Below are 16,265 nucleotides of genomic sequence, written 5' to 3' on the forward strand. Positions count from 1 at the left end.
AATCTGGGGTCGCCACAGCGGGATGAACCGCCAACTTATCCAGCATATGTTTTATGCAGCGGATGCCCTTCCAGCTGCAACCCATTACTGGAAAAACATTCATACACACTCATTCACACATACACTACGGACAAGTTAGCTTACCTAATTCACCTATACCGCATGTTTTTCAACTTGTGGGGGAAACTGGAGAACCCGGAGGAGAACATGCAAACTCCACATAGAAATGTCAACTGACCCAGCCAGGGCTCGAAACAGTGCCCTTCTTGCTTTGAGGCGATTGTGCTACCCAATGCACCAACTTAGCTGCCTGTGTGACCATTTTAAGAAAGCTTAAAGCTTCTTAGTAGTGCATAAAAAAAATTGAATAAAGATACAATTTATGAAATTATTTATATGATGAAGACTATGCAGTGTTATTTTACATTTAATTACTGAACTGTTACTCTTTCCATAAAACCATAAAGCACCATTTATTTCATTTAAAATAATAAACATAAAAATATATTTATATTCCATTCCCCTACAGAATCATCGTAATCAATCTAATTATTATGCAAATAAAGTTATACGTCACTTAAATTATGACAATATTTATCACAAAGAGAAAAAAAAATATAGCAATGTAAAATTTGTCCAATATCGTGCAGCCCTAAAATTTTATATGAATTACTTTTTATTAGGCACAAGTCAATTGAAGCAAAATAGCAAGGTCATTGGGGCCAATCAAATCAAAAATGGTGGGACTTTATTCTTCATAGAAACCAACTAAATGCCAGAGCAGCGTTACAGTTCAAATGGTGGACTAAAAAAATAATAACAAACCAGTTGATAAACAGATAATGTCCTGGCAAAATTTTTTTATCTGTTAATTAAGACCATTTGTCAATCAAGTTTCATTTTTAACAGAAAACCAACTTGTAATTTTTTGACTAGAAAAAATATCCATTTCTTTTAACAGGAGGGCTGGGCCGATAAACAATAATTTTATATCAATAACAATGATAAGCTCTGGAACTTTGACCTCAAAATTGATCCAAGAGCCAATCACACAGCAGAAATATGCAACAATAAGAATCAAAAAGTGTGCTGCTGATATTAGAGATGTACCGAATTTTCGACCAACAAAAAATTATCGGCTAAAAATATGTTATGCCATTTAATGAACCCTCTAATTTTTGTGGTTTCAGTCATGTTGGGGTGCTCTTTGAAAAGCTGGAAGCATTAACAACGTATATTGAAATATATATCGTTATAGTTCAATACAGAAAATAATTATTAAGATTGAACTTTTGCCATTTCGCCCAAACCTATTTTACAGTGTAGCTAATATTTGACAGGTTTTATGTCTTAAAAAACTGTTCTCTGCGCTCCAATGTTTGAGACATGGTGAAGTGTTTTACAAAGCCTATATTACAAACAAGACAGCATCTTTTGGGATTGTCATCCACTCAACACGACTACCAACCTCTACAGCAGTTTTACGCCCACAATTTACATCGACCACTAGAAGATATGGCAACCATAATCCTTTAGGACCTTGATTAAACCTAAATCTGCTGGTTAAACAGTGACTGATCATACTCGACCAGAATTAATAAAAAGGGTTGAAAACTAAATTAATCTTTAAATTCAGCATAGCACTTCTAATACCAAAATTAAATGCTCTTTCATTTCAGATGTTTGAGAAGGAATCACAATGGGAGATAGGAGATAACAGAGCAAATCATGGCTTTAAGCGACACTTGACATTAAACATTTATATATTTAAAAAATGGAAAGAAATTTAAAAGAATAGTTTACTCTATTTTATACCAAAAAACTACCATTTTAAATAATCATTTGTTAATGCATTTAATGTGTAGATACATGACTTTTCAGTGTGTGTGTGTGTGTGTGTGTGTGTGTGTGTGTGTGTGTACACTGAAAAAAAAAGATTCAAAGATGATTCCTTGGAAATACATACAATTTTAAGTGGTTGTAAATGATTTATATGGGTTGAATGTAAACAAACAAATTAAGTAGAATATTACTAAATTTATTTTGTTTCTTTAAATTCAACCCATATAAGTTGTTTGCAACAGCTTTTTCCTAAATCTTTTGCAGATGTAATTACTGTAAAATTTCTGTACAAACTGTATACGGATATAAGTTACCTAACCTTAGCAGGACCCCAATAAATATAATAACTATGCACTGAACACATACCAAAATTTTCACTCAGATGTTGATAGCAAATTTCACAAACAGTGACACAGTAGCAGCAAATAATGCTGATTAGCTATTAATGCAGAACAAATTTTTGTGACACGCAGGATGTAGAACGGGCTAATGTATACTCCTACACAATCTCACAGCAATTCAAAACTTTTTGATTTAGTGGTTGCTTTGTATGAATTCATACGATTTTATTCATTCAATTTAGTATGATTTGCTCATCACCCAATGACGGTTGGTTTTAGGGGCAGGGTTGGGTGCCATATCTCCTTTTTAAAATCGTACATCTTCCTACAACTCAACTCATACAAATTTGTACGAATTAGCCATGGTCTCGTTTTTAATCCGGTTTAGCATGGTTAACTGTGGTAGCATCTTTTAACTTAGTGGAATTATTTGTTAATTACTTTCTTATTTCAGGCATTGAAACCAAACTGCTTTTGTGTATCTATTTTACATCTTTTATGCTCTATTTTACATTATGTGCCTATTGCTGTTTCGTTTATTATGTCCGAACTGCTTTTTTGTATCTTGTCTGAAAAGCACATTGTGTTGTCCTGTTGCCATTTGGAAATTTATTCATTCGTTCATTTTCTTTTCAGCTTAGTCCCTTTATTAATCTGGGGTTGACACAGCGGAATGAACCGCCAACTTATCCAGCATATGTTTTATGCAGCGGATACCCTTCCAGGTGCAACCAATCACTGGGAAACACCCATACATTCTCATTCACACACATACACTACAGACAGTTTAGCTTACCCAATTCCCCTGCACCGCATGTCTTTGGACTGTGAGGGAAACCGGAGCACCTGGAGGAAACCCACGCAAACATGGGAAGGATATGCAAACTCCAAACAGAAACGCAGACTGACACAGCCGAGGCTCGAACCAGCGACCTTCTTGCTGTGAGGCGACAGCACCCACTGCGCCACCGTGTTACCCCATTTAGAAATGTGCTATTTAAAAAAAAACAAGCTTGAACACTCAAAAAATTCTTTTACATTTTAAACATAACATTTTGAAGATTTGAAGTAAAACTAGCATTGCTTTTACAATATTTATTGTTAATATTTATTTATTTACAATTTATCTTACAACTAATTTTTCATGTAACCCATGCCTTAATGTAAAAAAAGAATCACAATATACACTGTAAAAATTTAGGGTTCCACAAAATTCATTCATGTTGCCTCAACACAAACTAATTAAGTTAACAACTTAACAAATTTAAGTGGATTGAACATAAAACAATTCAATTGTCCCCAAAATTGAATTATTTATATAATAAACACTATGCAGTTATTTTATATTCAATTTCTGTACCTGAATTATGTTACTCTCTCCAGAAGACCATAAAATGTGGTTTATTTCACTTTAAAATAAAATTACATAAACATATATATATATTACACTCACCTAGTCATCCTAATCAATTTAAAGTAATTACTATGCAAAAAATATTGCAATGTAAAATTTGTCCAATATCGTGCAGCCCTAAAATTTTATATGAATTACTTTTTATTAGGCACAAGTCAATTGAAGCAAAATAGCAAGGTCATTTGGGCCAATCAAATCAAAGATGGTGGGACTTTATTCTTCATAGACACCAACTAAATGCCAGAGCAGCGTTACAGTTCAAATGGTGGACTAAAATAATAATAAACCAGTCAATAAGCAGATAATGTCCTGGCAAAAAATTACATATGTTAATTAAGACCATTTTTTTAATCAAGGTTAATTTTTAACAGAAATTGTACTTGTAATTTATTTGCTAGAACAATATTCTTTTCTTTTAACAGTGGGGCTGGGCCGATAAACAATATTATATCGGATTGTGATCAAATTTGTCAATAACCATAAAAAGCTCTGGACTTTTTTTTACTATATATTGATCCAAGAGGCAATCACACAGCACACAAACTGATTAAGTTAGCCTAACAAAGTTAAGTAGATTGAACATAAAACATTAAAATTGTCCCAAAAATTTTATAATTGTGTTGTTTCTGCTTAATTTAAATTAGTTTGAACAAGCAGGAAAAAAATAATTTTGAGTTTGAGACTAAATTTCTACTACAGCAGACAAAATAAAATCTTTTGGAAACCAAACTGTTACCCCTACTGCACAGACTAAAATTATTTATTTATTTTAAGAACAACAAAAGTCATACAGATTTAGAATGCCATAATTCACGAGTAAATGATGGCCATATTATTCAATGTACTCAGATTAAGTTGGCAGACACCATTCAAAAGTCACATTTGAATGAAATTTGAAGTTCCCACAAAATACCATCCACTATCCAGACAGATATGCGTCCATTCATTAGATGCCATGCTGCCGTGGTCGCAAGATGCCACCATGGTCTAAGCAGTCTGAGAGTGCTCTTTAATGCTGTCTCTAATATATCACATATGGTCTCAGGATTAAGCAGAAGACAGACAGGAACACACATAAAACAGAGGGCCCAAACAGTGACTGCACTCCACATTGACACTTTTAGGGGGCTGGAACCCTTAATTAAAGCTCAGACGTGAAAAGGGGCCGCAGACAGAGAGGAGAGCAGAAGAAAAGCAAATGAGATGGAGTCCTCCAGACTGTCTGGGAAAGAGTGTGGGAGCGTGTTGCCCCTTGTGCATGTGTGCACGTGTTTATTAATTTAAATGGAGGGGGGGTGACTTATATCATATTGAATTGTAAAATGCGTAGACCTACTTCACAACCTCGCTGTTTCATGTTAAGTCCAATGCTGTAGAGAAATCTCAGAAAAACTAGTCAACATACATATTTGAACTCATACGGCACATACACACTAGTTTTCTGTCTGAGAAGCACAAAGAGTAGGGGTGAAAGGTCAAACAAGCACACTACGATGGCTGGCTTTCTCATGCTAATGGCCATACCAATGCACCCCCACCTGCCCCTTGGTTCTGTGTGATGCAGTGTTTCGGGGGTCCCTGACGGACACTGGGCAACATCCTCCATGAGCATTCTGGGAAAAGGGTGGTGACTGACGGTATGTGTCAGGGATGTACAAAAAAAGTGAAATATCGTTTAGCCGCGTGGGGAGAGTAAAGATGACAGGCTGAGACATTGGAGACTTTTGTGAAAAGCCGGAACGTCTAGACAGGAATGAAAGATTTCGGAGGCCCCGCTCAATAAGATCAGATTGTTTCTTTCAAACGAGTCGTGCTTGCGAATTACACACAGGCAGGAAAAGAGCTGCGGGAGATTACATGAAAGATGGGAAGTGTTTTTCAAGCATCAAAACAGTAAAAGTGCAATGCAACCCGTTTCTGAATCTTTTTCGTAGTAAAAATGAAACATATTCTGTAAATAATGGTAAAGAAATATGGTTAACACTAAAATGGTATTCAGTTTAAGACACTCAAAAAGTGACATTTGCTGCTTATTTAAACTACTTATTCAAAATGAGTTGAAACAACACAATTCTCAAGTTATTTCAACACAATCTCACGGCAATTCATAACTTTTTGATTTAGTGGCTAATTCGTATGAATTCGTACGATCTAATTTGTACAATTTAGTACAATTTGCTCATCTCCCAACGACGGTTAGGTTTAGGGGTGGGGTTATGTGCCACGCCTCCTTTTTAAAAATCGCACAGTTTCGTACGAATTAGCCCCTAAACTGGCAAAACATAAAATACTTACGTTTTCTCTTGAGATCAGGCTGGTTATTTTGGCACAACTTAATTGTTTTAATTTCAATCCACTAAAATGTATAAAAACAATTAAGTTAACTTAATCGATTTGAGTTGGGACGACATAAAGAAATTATGTGGAACCCAGCATTTTTTACTGTCCACTCAAAAAGTGACATTTGCGGTTTGTTCAAGCTACTTTAAAATGAGCTGAAACAACACAATTCTTGAGTTTTTTGGGGGGACAACTTATTTATGGTCAATCTGCTTAAATTTGTAAAAACACCCCCTCATGATCTCTCGGTTAAGCACTGGTTGCACTGGTTGGATTCAGTATTGGAAATACTGTACCTAGAATTGTCATCAGCATGGATCAACAATGCTTAAGTGGAGATTTTGACTGTTTGGAAAATCTATATATGCGACATCAAAGAAATCTTAGACACTCATAGGATAATTTATCCATTCAATCTCTTTTCGGCTTAGCCCCTTTATTAATCTAGGGTTGCCACAGCAAAATGAACTGCCAACTTACTCAGCATATGTTTTACGCAGCGGTTGCCCTTCCATCTGCATACACACTCATTCACACTCATACACTATAAACAATTTAGCTTACCCAATTCATCTGTACTGCATGTTTTTGGACTGTGGGGGAGACCGAAGCACCCAGAGGAAATCCACACGAACGCAGGGAGAACATGCAAACTCCACACAGAAACACCAACTGACCCAGCCGAGGCTCGAACCAGCGACCTTCTTGCTGTGAGGTGACAGCACTACCCGTCTATGGGGATTAGAAAATTCAATCCTGTGATTCCTGTGCAATCAAATCACGCATAGAAAGTAAATCACATCATACTGAACTACCTTAATAGGACATGCAGCAAACTGTTTGGAAAAGTGTCCAAGAAGATCCTTTACATAGATAGACCCACAGACTGTTTAAACTAAATGTTACTGAAAAGATGACGGCTTTTTACTGTATGATGACCGAAATGGCCTTAAACCATAACTAAATGCACTACAGAATGTTACGTTTACACACACATGGACAAATCACATGAAAACGCATCAGCCCTAGTAATCCTTACTACATTTGAGTTCTTTTAAAAGGGCTAATTTTACTTTTACACTTTGAGCAATACTTACAACCGAAAATTTTGAACAAGATCTTTGGGCAATGGTACTTTTACTTGAATATGATTTTGCAGTACTCTTTCCACCACTGTGCAATGGTCTCATCGAAGGATATATGCAACGTTGAGTTTGTGTTATGATTTATCAGTCGCAGGTGTTTTTGATGTCTGCGATTGTATAATGACTTTTTAAAAACATTCAGGTAAAAGAAACATTATACAATTTTTGACCTTATATCCTTGAATAAATTTTAAAGAATTTATTTTTATCATTCAGTCACTGCACTTAAATACTGTTAGACTCAGGAAACAATAAAACACTTTATTTTAATTGTATGTTTTTCTTGATTGTATTTACAGATTGATATGCATAAAAATACTCACAACACAGACCACAAAGAAAATATGTCGGGGGATCCCTAAGGAGATGCACTCCCACTGCAAAATCATCCCTATCAATCTAAAATGATAAATTCTTTCCAAATAGAGATATAAGTCATCTGGTGAAATTGTATTCATATCGCAATACATATCAAAAAATAAAAAAATATTGCAATGCAAAATTCTTCCAATATTGCGAAGCCCTAAATGAAGATAAAAATACACACAAAGTTTATAGATACCATGTTGAGCATTGCACATTCCTCATATATTACTTAAGTCACACATCTCTAACTCCAACCGGAAACAATTCTAAAGCCAAATGAAGGTAGCCAAAATATGATGTAGCTTACAAGTTTAAGTGCACACACCCCACCCCCCTCTGTATATGCTGTAATATATTTTTTCAACCCTACCGCATGTGGAGTCACATGACCTTGCTCTGTTTGTTATTATTGTGTTACTTTACACTACAGTGATGATGGTTAAAAGCCGCATAAAAAAGCTAAATAATGTGTGTTTCCTTCAAATATTTAATGCACCCTTTATTCAAACATCTCTCACTTGTAATATCAGTAAACTATGAGGGCAAAAAATAAAATAGTTAAATAAAATAATCATTCATTAATCCTAATCGAGTTAAAATGTTGAATTAACTAAGATATTAATTTTAGGCCAAATCACACAGCCCATAAACCATAAAGAGATAACAGATCAAAGAAACAAAGGTCAACAGGCCATTTCTCTATTGTAATTACTTTTATGCACACAGCCAACCTGTGAATTCAGTAGGCTACTTCCTAATCATCATCTAATAATGATATGGGATGTAGACATTTTTGCTGACTTTGAGCCAACTTCAGTGAGGAAAAAATAGATATCATTAACCTAAACTGTGCACCAATTAAGCTTTAATAGCCAGGAAACAGTTTGGAAACTGGAACCTCACACTTCCTTAATTCCCTCACATTTTAATCACCCCTTTAAAACTAAAACACACATATATAATTTTAATCACCGGCTTAATTACAGCTGCTAAACGCGTGATGCCTTCAAAGAAACAGTCCACATAACTTCACAATCAATGCATTAGCGGCTTCATACGCTGTCATTGACGTGACAATGCGTGAAATTGTAATGAAGCGAATCCGCGCGCAGCCGCAGGGCGTGTCTGGAAAGCCACAAAGAGCGACTGGTTTCTTTCTGTGGAAACCGTGATGGAAACTGTCGGGAATGAACGAGTTAATACCACCAACTTTGCGGACAGTAGCATGTGGCCGAGACACATAACAGTGATTGGATCAGACACTGACTGGTTGGTTTGTCTATAGCACGCAAGTCAAAATGCACCGACACATTTAAATCAGGGTTGCCCAAAGTTTTTCTTATGAAGTGCCAAAAACTAATCTTGATTGAGCCTAGTGGGCCGAAGGTTAATATGTGCCGTGGGTATTTTCCTAATTTATTTAATAATGTTTAACAATGACTAGAAAGCATTGCCTCAAAGTGGTTTTTACATTTTTATAATGAACTTAATACAGTAAAAACAAAACAATCTAATTTATAACAGATTTGCATTGTCTTGATTTGCTCACTGATGTCTTCTAGTTCTCTATATCGTCGCAGTATTTACATCTTAAAATAAAATAAGATTCTTTTACAACATTTACTTAAAACATTTAATTTCAGTTTGCTCTAAATAAAGTGAACAAAAAGCAATAAAACAAACAAAAAAAGTTACGTCAAATTAGAAATGACGATCTCTGTTAAGGGCATTCACCCCAACACTCTACATCATTCTCATTCTCCTCTCAGATAGGACGGTGGGTCAAATCAACGGTTACAATGGGCCAATATCTGGTTTCAATACTCCACAAGACAACTAGACGAATAAATAACACAAACACTGTTTATATACGCTTCAGCCCACACTGCATCGATGTCTATTTTTATATAACATGCTATTAAAGTAAATTGTGCTTGGTGCATCATTAAACCAGGATATGTTTGTTTTCATACTTTGAAAAGAGGGTAAAATGATTATAATCATCGTACACATTAAGAGTTGGAGGCTGGACCAACTGATTGGCATTAAACAAAATAAAACGAAATTTAAACACTAAATGAAAATAAAATAAACAGGCCTATGTGCCTGGAGTTTTTTCTTAATTATTTTTATATTAGTTAGAAGGGAAAAAGCCTCTGCTCTTAAAAGCTCTAATGCAAAAACTAAAATGAATGCATTACCCAATTACACATTTTTTCTTCTTTTTTAATTCTCCGTTATTTTGATTTAGACATAATTGGGCGACCATACATTCTTAGTGTCTAAACTCTACTAGTGTGTGTGTGTGTGGAGAGAGGGCAAAAGAGAGAGAGGCGCCCTCATTAGTGCGCGCGCGCATCTTAATTTTTTCCTCTGTGCACCGAGGAATTATGTGACGTCAGCCTCAATTAACAACACAGAGGGTCACCGGGATTAAAACACAGGCTAGCAGTTCTCACAGATTCCCTCGCATCAAAGTAAAGCGCCTTTTGTTTACTGCTCTTCTTCGGCCGCACTGTGCGCATTCTATACACTGCAGGACCCAATTAAAAACCGGAAAATAGTAAATGAAGGCAATGAGATCATTCACGGACCCGCTGATATTCGTTCCCACCAATCGGAGAGAGACAAATAAACCCAGTTATTTTCTAAACGCGAATACGGTTTGTGGAAGGGAACGCATTTCCGACTCAACCAAACATGAATATATAAGAGTAACTTATATTTCGTTTTGATATTCGTTGCATTTTGGTGGCCTATTGAATATGGGATTAAAAATTATAAAGGTTCTGTTCGATGGCTCTGTCTGCAGAGCTGCAAAAAGGGTGCAACGTGTTTATATAATTCAAAAACGAATATGATATTTAATGTATTAACTTACATTTTAATTTAATGATTTAGGATTTTGTAATTTTAGGATTATAATTATTCGTTTGAATGTGACCATACAAACCAGTTGGCAATATATAGAGTACTACTGTAACAGTAGCCCACCTTTCTTGTAGGTTATGGGCTTTTTAATCCATTTAGAATTGTTTATGTGAAATATTTTAAGTAACTTAATGTTTAGAAATTATTCGAAATTATTTAAAATCAATTAGGCTATTGTTATTGTTGTTGTTATTATTAAGAAAACAGACTACCACTAATTCACCATCTAATTTTTAAATAGTATTGAAATACATGTTAAAAAACTGAAGCAATTTCACAAACCAGAAATCTTTACGATGCAAGACTGGTCACAATTTTTAACTCATACATTATAATTTAATAGCCTAGACATCCATTTATTCAGGACAACTTATATTTAATGCTTTGTTAATTTTATAAACAGAGAAAAACATTACTGGGGAAAAATACAGAGGATGAAAAGGAAAGCAAAACACACTCTTCAATTGAGTTAATTAGTCAAAAGATGTCATTGTCAGGAAATCTACAAAAGAAATGGGTCAGTTTTCAGTATATATACAACATAGGAAACATATATTTACAGCCGTGGATAACTTCAAGTTCACAAATATGTTTCTGTTCTCGAGTTATTTAGAAATCCACGTCTGTCTGAACTACTTTATAACAACTAATTTGCAACGCCACAGAACCTTTAAATCCCGAAAGCTCCACAAGAAATAAAGCTATAAAAACCCTATAGAACCTTTATATCTTCACATCATGTTTGTGACATCAAAGACTTGGAGCAGAGTGAGGCATCTAACGTTAGTGAAGCAAGAGCAGGAGAAACATTAGCCAGAGAAGTGGAGATAGCAAGATGATCCACCACAACGTCGAAGCGTGGGCTCGCCCATACACTCTTTTCCTGGTTTCATGTCAAACGAAGGATGGCTAATGAGAGACGACAAGCGACTGACGAAGGGACGAGTGGTAATTGGCATGGAGTCGTGGGAAACCATAAACAAACAGCTGCCAATGGCATTTTGTTTTTTCTCATCCCTTATAGCGGTGAAAAGAATCAGAAGCGGAGCTGCTCACTGGCAGCTGGGAGCGGAGCACGCACGAGAGGCCCAAATAACAAGCTTAGGGATTATATGGCGTGCCACTGGCATTACACATCACAGGATCACGACAACTCACGATTAAATATTCACTTTTCCGAATGATCACCGAGAAAAATCGGGGATTGTCCAGCATAACCGCTGCTTGTGAAAAATAGGTAGGCCTACCTGATTCACGACGGACGCCATTTTTGAATTTTCCCAACGCTGTGTTGTGGATGTTGACTATTCATATAATAAATTAATTAATTCGCTAATCAATTAAGAAATGTAAAAAAAAATGTTAAACAGTTTTAATTAAAAGTACAATAAATAAATTGTAAATAAAAATAAATAATAAATGTATATGTGACGATTAATGAAGACAATTTAAAAATATCATAAAGTTACTATAGGCTTATCCAGTTTATTTTATAAACTCTGAAATTCATTTCTCCTGATAAAACTTTATTTGAAAATATGAGTAAAATTAGGTAGATATAAAATGTTTCAAATAAATAATACTCAGTGACATAAGAAACAAAGAAATTCGTTATGAACAATAGTGAAAAGCATGCAAATATTTGATTTACAGAGAGCAGATGCAAATTAGTGCATGGAAAACATAAACCCTAATATGAATTGCCAGTCTATCACATCAATTCTTTTCACAGTGAAAAGCATCAATAATCTTTTTATTATTTGGAGCTGAAAAAATGTGATCATTATCATCTTAGGCTATTAGTATAAGCAGGGAAGTTCATAATACACCATAGCTGATTCACATGAATGGCTTTAGGGCAGCAGTGAATGAACTGATATATGAATGTTGGTTTAACCTCACAGTGGGATGGACATATCCTTAATCAGTCATAAGGTGGATGTTAAACATAAGGAGGGGTCCCTGGGGTGTGCCCTCGGGGCATATCCCTCCCTCAGCAAGCCCCGTTATCCTTGTGACCTGCTTGTCCCTGCCTAACAGGGTCAAGCCTCCAATTAGCCGGAGGTCAGAGGTCAGGGTCCTCTCCTCTAACATATGGCTCTATAGGCTGATGACCTGCTCCTCGACAACAGGTCAATGTCAGCCGTGCAGGGTTATGTACTCTCACGCAAAACTGGTTGGGTTTAGGTTGCTCCCATTTGTAGGCTCTATATGGATTTCTTATTTTTGTAAACAAAAAAATTCAAATTAAAAATTGCCTGAATATTTCTGTTGCTGGTATGTTTTTATATGTGATAATAACCACCATTTACCTCACAAATCTCATCCAGTGTTTAGAAATGGAAATTAATTAATATCATATATACGTCATTAATTTCTAACTGACTGTGAGGAGGCAAATAAACGTCATATTGTTTATCTTTACCATACAAATATGAGTGTTTTTTTAGACTGTATTGACAAAGTGTTACCTCCTTACTGGAGCTAGAACAACAATTTTCTTAATTGTTCTTTTTTTTACACTTTATCTGACTTTTTCATAAGCCCCACAATGCTTTATGTAAATTATGGGAATGTTAAACTGTAAAAGTTCGAAATGACGATCTCTAAACTTGTTTTTTCACAGTTCAGCAATTACATATTAAAAGGCAATTAATTTAATTTTCCTTCGGCTTAGTCCCTTTATTCATCAGGGGTCGCCACAGCGGAATGAACTTATCCAGCACATGTTTTAAACAGCAGATGCCCTTTCAGCTGCAATTGAGTACTGGGAAGCACCCATACACTCTTGCATTCACACACATACACTACAATTTAGTTTCCAGTTCACCTATAGCACGTGTCTTTGGACTGTGGGGGAAACCAGAGCACCTTGAGGAAACCCACACCAAGACGGGAAGATGCAAGCTCCAAACAGAAATGCCAAATGACCCAGCCGGGACTCGAATCAGCGATCTTCTTGCTGTGAGGTGACAGTGCTAACCACTGAGCCACCGTGACGGCCTTTCTTAGACAATGAATCACCCCAAAAACTCAAAGCGAGTGTTTCTGCAGCAACATTGTGGACATGTTAAATATAGACTGTAGGTAATAAAATAATCAACAGGAACAAAACTGTGACTCTAAAATAACTCTTTCCACAGATTATCTTGTGAAATGCTAACATACAATACCAAACACAAAAAAAAGTTTTGTTTTTTTTCATTATTTACTCACCCTTGACTTTTTCCAAACCAGTCTAATTATATTTTTTGGGTTGAACACAAAGGAAGATATTTTGAAAAAATGTTGGAAACCTGTAACCATTGACTTCCATATTATTTGATTACAGGTTTTCAACAATCTTCAACTGTTTAAAAAAACATATATGTTGTGTGTGTGTTTAACAGAACAAAAACATTTAAACTAGTTTAAAACAAGTCAAGGGTGAGTAAATAATGGAAGAATTTGTTGGTCACACTTTATTTTGATGGTCCGTTTGTTGAATTTAAGTTACATTGCATCTACATTCCAACTAATTCTCTTTTCTAATTCGTTTTTGGTTGGGGTTAGGGTTAGTGTAAGTTGACATGCAGTTAAAGTTTCTAAAGTTTATAAAGTTTCTTATAGTCAGTTAAATTACTTACCTCAGACAATCAATAACCCCAAACACTCGCTTTGAGTTTTTGGAGTTATTGATTGTCTGAGGAAAGTAATCTGGTAATTTTAATAATTTCTCTTCAATATGTGATTGCTGAACTGTGAGAAAAATAAGGCAAGCTAAATGTCCCCAGTTTTTCTATTTTTCCTTCAGCTTAGTCCCTTTATTCATCAGTGGTCGCCACAACAAAATGAGCTGCCAACTTATCCAGCATATGTTTTACGCAGTGGATGCCTATCCAGCTACAACACAGGACTGGGGAAACACCCATACACTCACACATTCACACACATACACTACGGCCAGTTTAGTTTATTCAATTCACCTACAGTGCATGTCTTTGAAATGTGGGGGAAACCCGAGCACCCAGAGGAAACCCAAGCTAACACGAGGAGAACTTGCAAACTTCACTTCCCAATCCCAACTGACCAAGCCGGGACTCTTCTTGCTGTGAAGCAACAGCAAGAAGCCATTGAGCTAACCACTGAGCCACCGTGTTACCGACCCAGTTTTTAAAAGTTATTATTTTACAGAATTTTTACAGTTTGACAGCAGTTACTCCCATCATCCACATAAAGCATTATGGGCTTTATGGCTTTTTTGGATGAACTTTCACTTGAATTTCATTTACAATTATGACATTTTTCAAAAATATGATCCATAGTTGCCATTTTGCCAATTTCTGTGCTCAGCATTGCTTGCTTCAAAGAGCTAAAGACTGCATTCCCAATTTTTACATGTGCTGAACAAGCAAACGCTAGGCACAAAAACGAGCAGAAACAGATTTTGTCATCAACTTGTCATGATTCATATTAAAGATTTCAATCTATGTGCACATATAAATGATCTGTCCATCAGAGAGATTTCAAAGGGCTCTAAATTTAATTCACTATAATTAATTTTGAATCCCAAACCTTTTGTTTGTGTGTGTGTGTGTGTGCGTGCGTGTGTGTGTGTGTGTGTGTGTGTGTGTGTTTTCCATACAATCATCAATGCTTGTCTTCATGTGACTGACGAAGGCAAAAATACTGCTCCCTGTCATAATCGGCATGGCTTGCGATATATATCCAGCAGTTTGGGGTTTCGGAGGAAAACGTTAAAAGGGCACAATTGAGCCAGTCATGCATGTTCTGTGTATTCACTCGGCGTGGGCGTAATTCCTCAGAACACTTTTCCTTTGATTTCTTTCAGTTTTCACAGTGTCTCTCGGATGCCAATAATAGACTTGTCCATCAGCCTCTCCCTCCCTTGGAGTTAATTGGAGCTGCAGAGATTCAGACCAAGCTCTGAAGTTTGATTCATCATTGGATCACTAGATTATTAGATTAATCCTCCCCAAGATTCATGCCCCACCTGGACCCCCTTTACCCCCCTGCCAGGTCGTCCTGCCCCTTCAATGCCCCTAACGGCCCCTGGGCCCTTTGATAGGGCTGACCTGTGCCTTTTCACATGTAGAGATTTCACCAGGGCGCTCTGGGAAGTGTGTGTGAGCTCATGCCCAACCGCCGAGGTTGTTGGTTTACTGGGGCCTTTCGCAGAAATGCATGCTGAAAATATGGTGCTAAAATGATCCTTTATTTCAGAATAATGACACGTACATCTTGCTTTAATTCTAAAGAAACCATGTGGATCTAAAACACTAAATGTGTTTTTTATTGCAGTCCAGCAGTGTTGATATTATTTTAATAGCATTTCCGTTGTTTTACTGTGTAGTTCAGAATGTCCTTTCAGAAATGAACATTGAAACTTGAAATCATGCAGAACAGTTCAGTGACTGAATGGTCCACTGAAAAATGCTTAATCCAAATCAAATTTGCCTGACACAAATAGGTTTACATTAAAAACGAAATACTTTTAAATGTTAATAAGTGTTTGAAATGTCAAATCAATTTTGCCTGACATATTTTTTAAATAAACATAGATTAAGTTAGCACTATGTGCCATTAGTTCATCAGTCCTCAAAAGGCCAAATAAATTGGTCACACTTTAAAAATAAGATTCCACTAGTTATGTTAGTTATTGAATATGAACAATACTTATACATCATAGTTCAACATTTACTTTTCTATTATTGACATTACATGTTAACATTAGTCAACAAGGCTGTAGCCAGGTGGGGTTTGGGTGGTTTGAAAGACCCACCCCTCACTGACAAAGGTCCAGAATTTTGTTCCATACATGAGCTCATTTGTCCTATTTTGACCGCTATGCCATCATAAGGTGTAAAAATAATCCATCGAAGAAGA

At 36.0% G+C, this 16,265-nt stretch overlaps 1 long non-coding RNA gene across 4 annotated transcripts in view; it reads right to left on the reverse strand.

The window, feature by feature from the left end:
- Positions 1–11,672, reverse strand: part of LOC147833365 (uncharacterized) — a 46,405-nt gene extending 34,733 nt beyond the window's left edge. For 2 of the 4 annotated variants that reach the window (XR_015511533.1, XR_015511532.1), the window contains exons 1-2: positions 11,627–11,672; positions 6,502–6,702 (exon numbers count right to left, since the gene is read on the reverse strand). This is a non-coding gene — a long non-coding RNA (uncharacterized LOC147833365). The remainder of the gene's footprint in view (positions 1–6,501; positions 6,703–11,626) is intronic. The other 2 variants (XR_015511530.1, XR_015511531.1) reach the window with 2 other exon arrangements.
- Between the last annotated feature and the right edge of the window lie 4,593 nt (positions 11,673–16,265).

Source organism: Danio rerio, chromosome 16 (genome assembly GCF_052040795.2).
Source record: "Danio rerio strain M-AB ecotype USA chromosome 16, GRCz13ab, whole genome shotgun sequence".
NCBI lineage: Eukaryota > Metazoa > Chordata > Actinopteri > Cypriniformes > Danionidae > Danio > Danio rerio.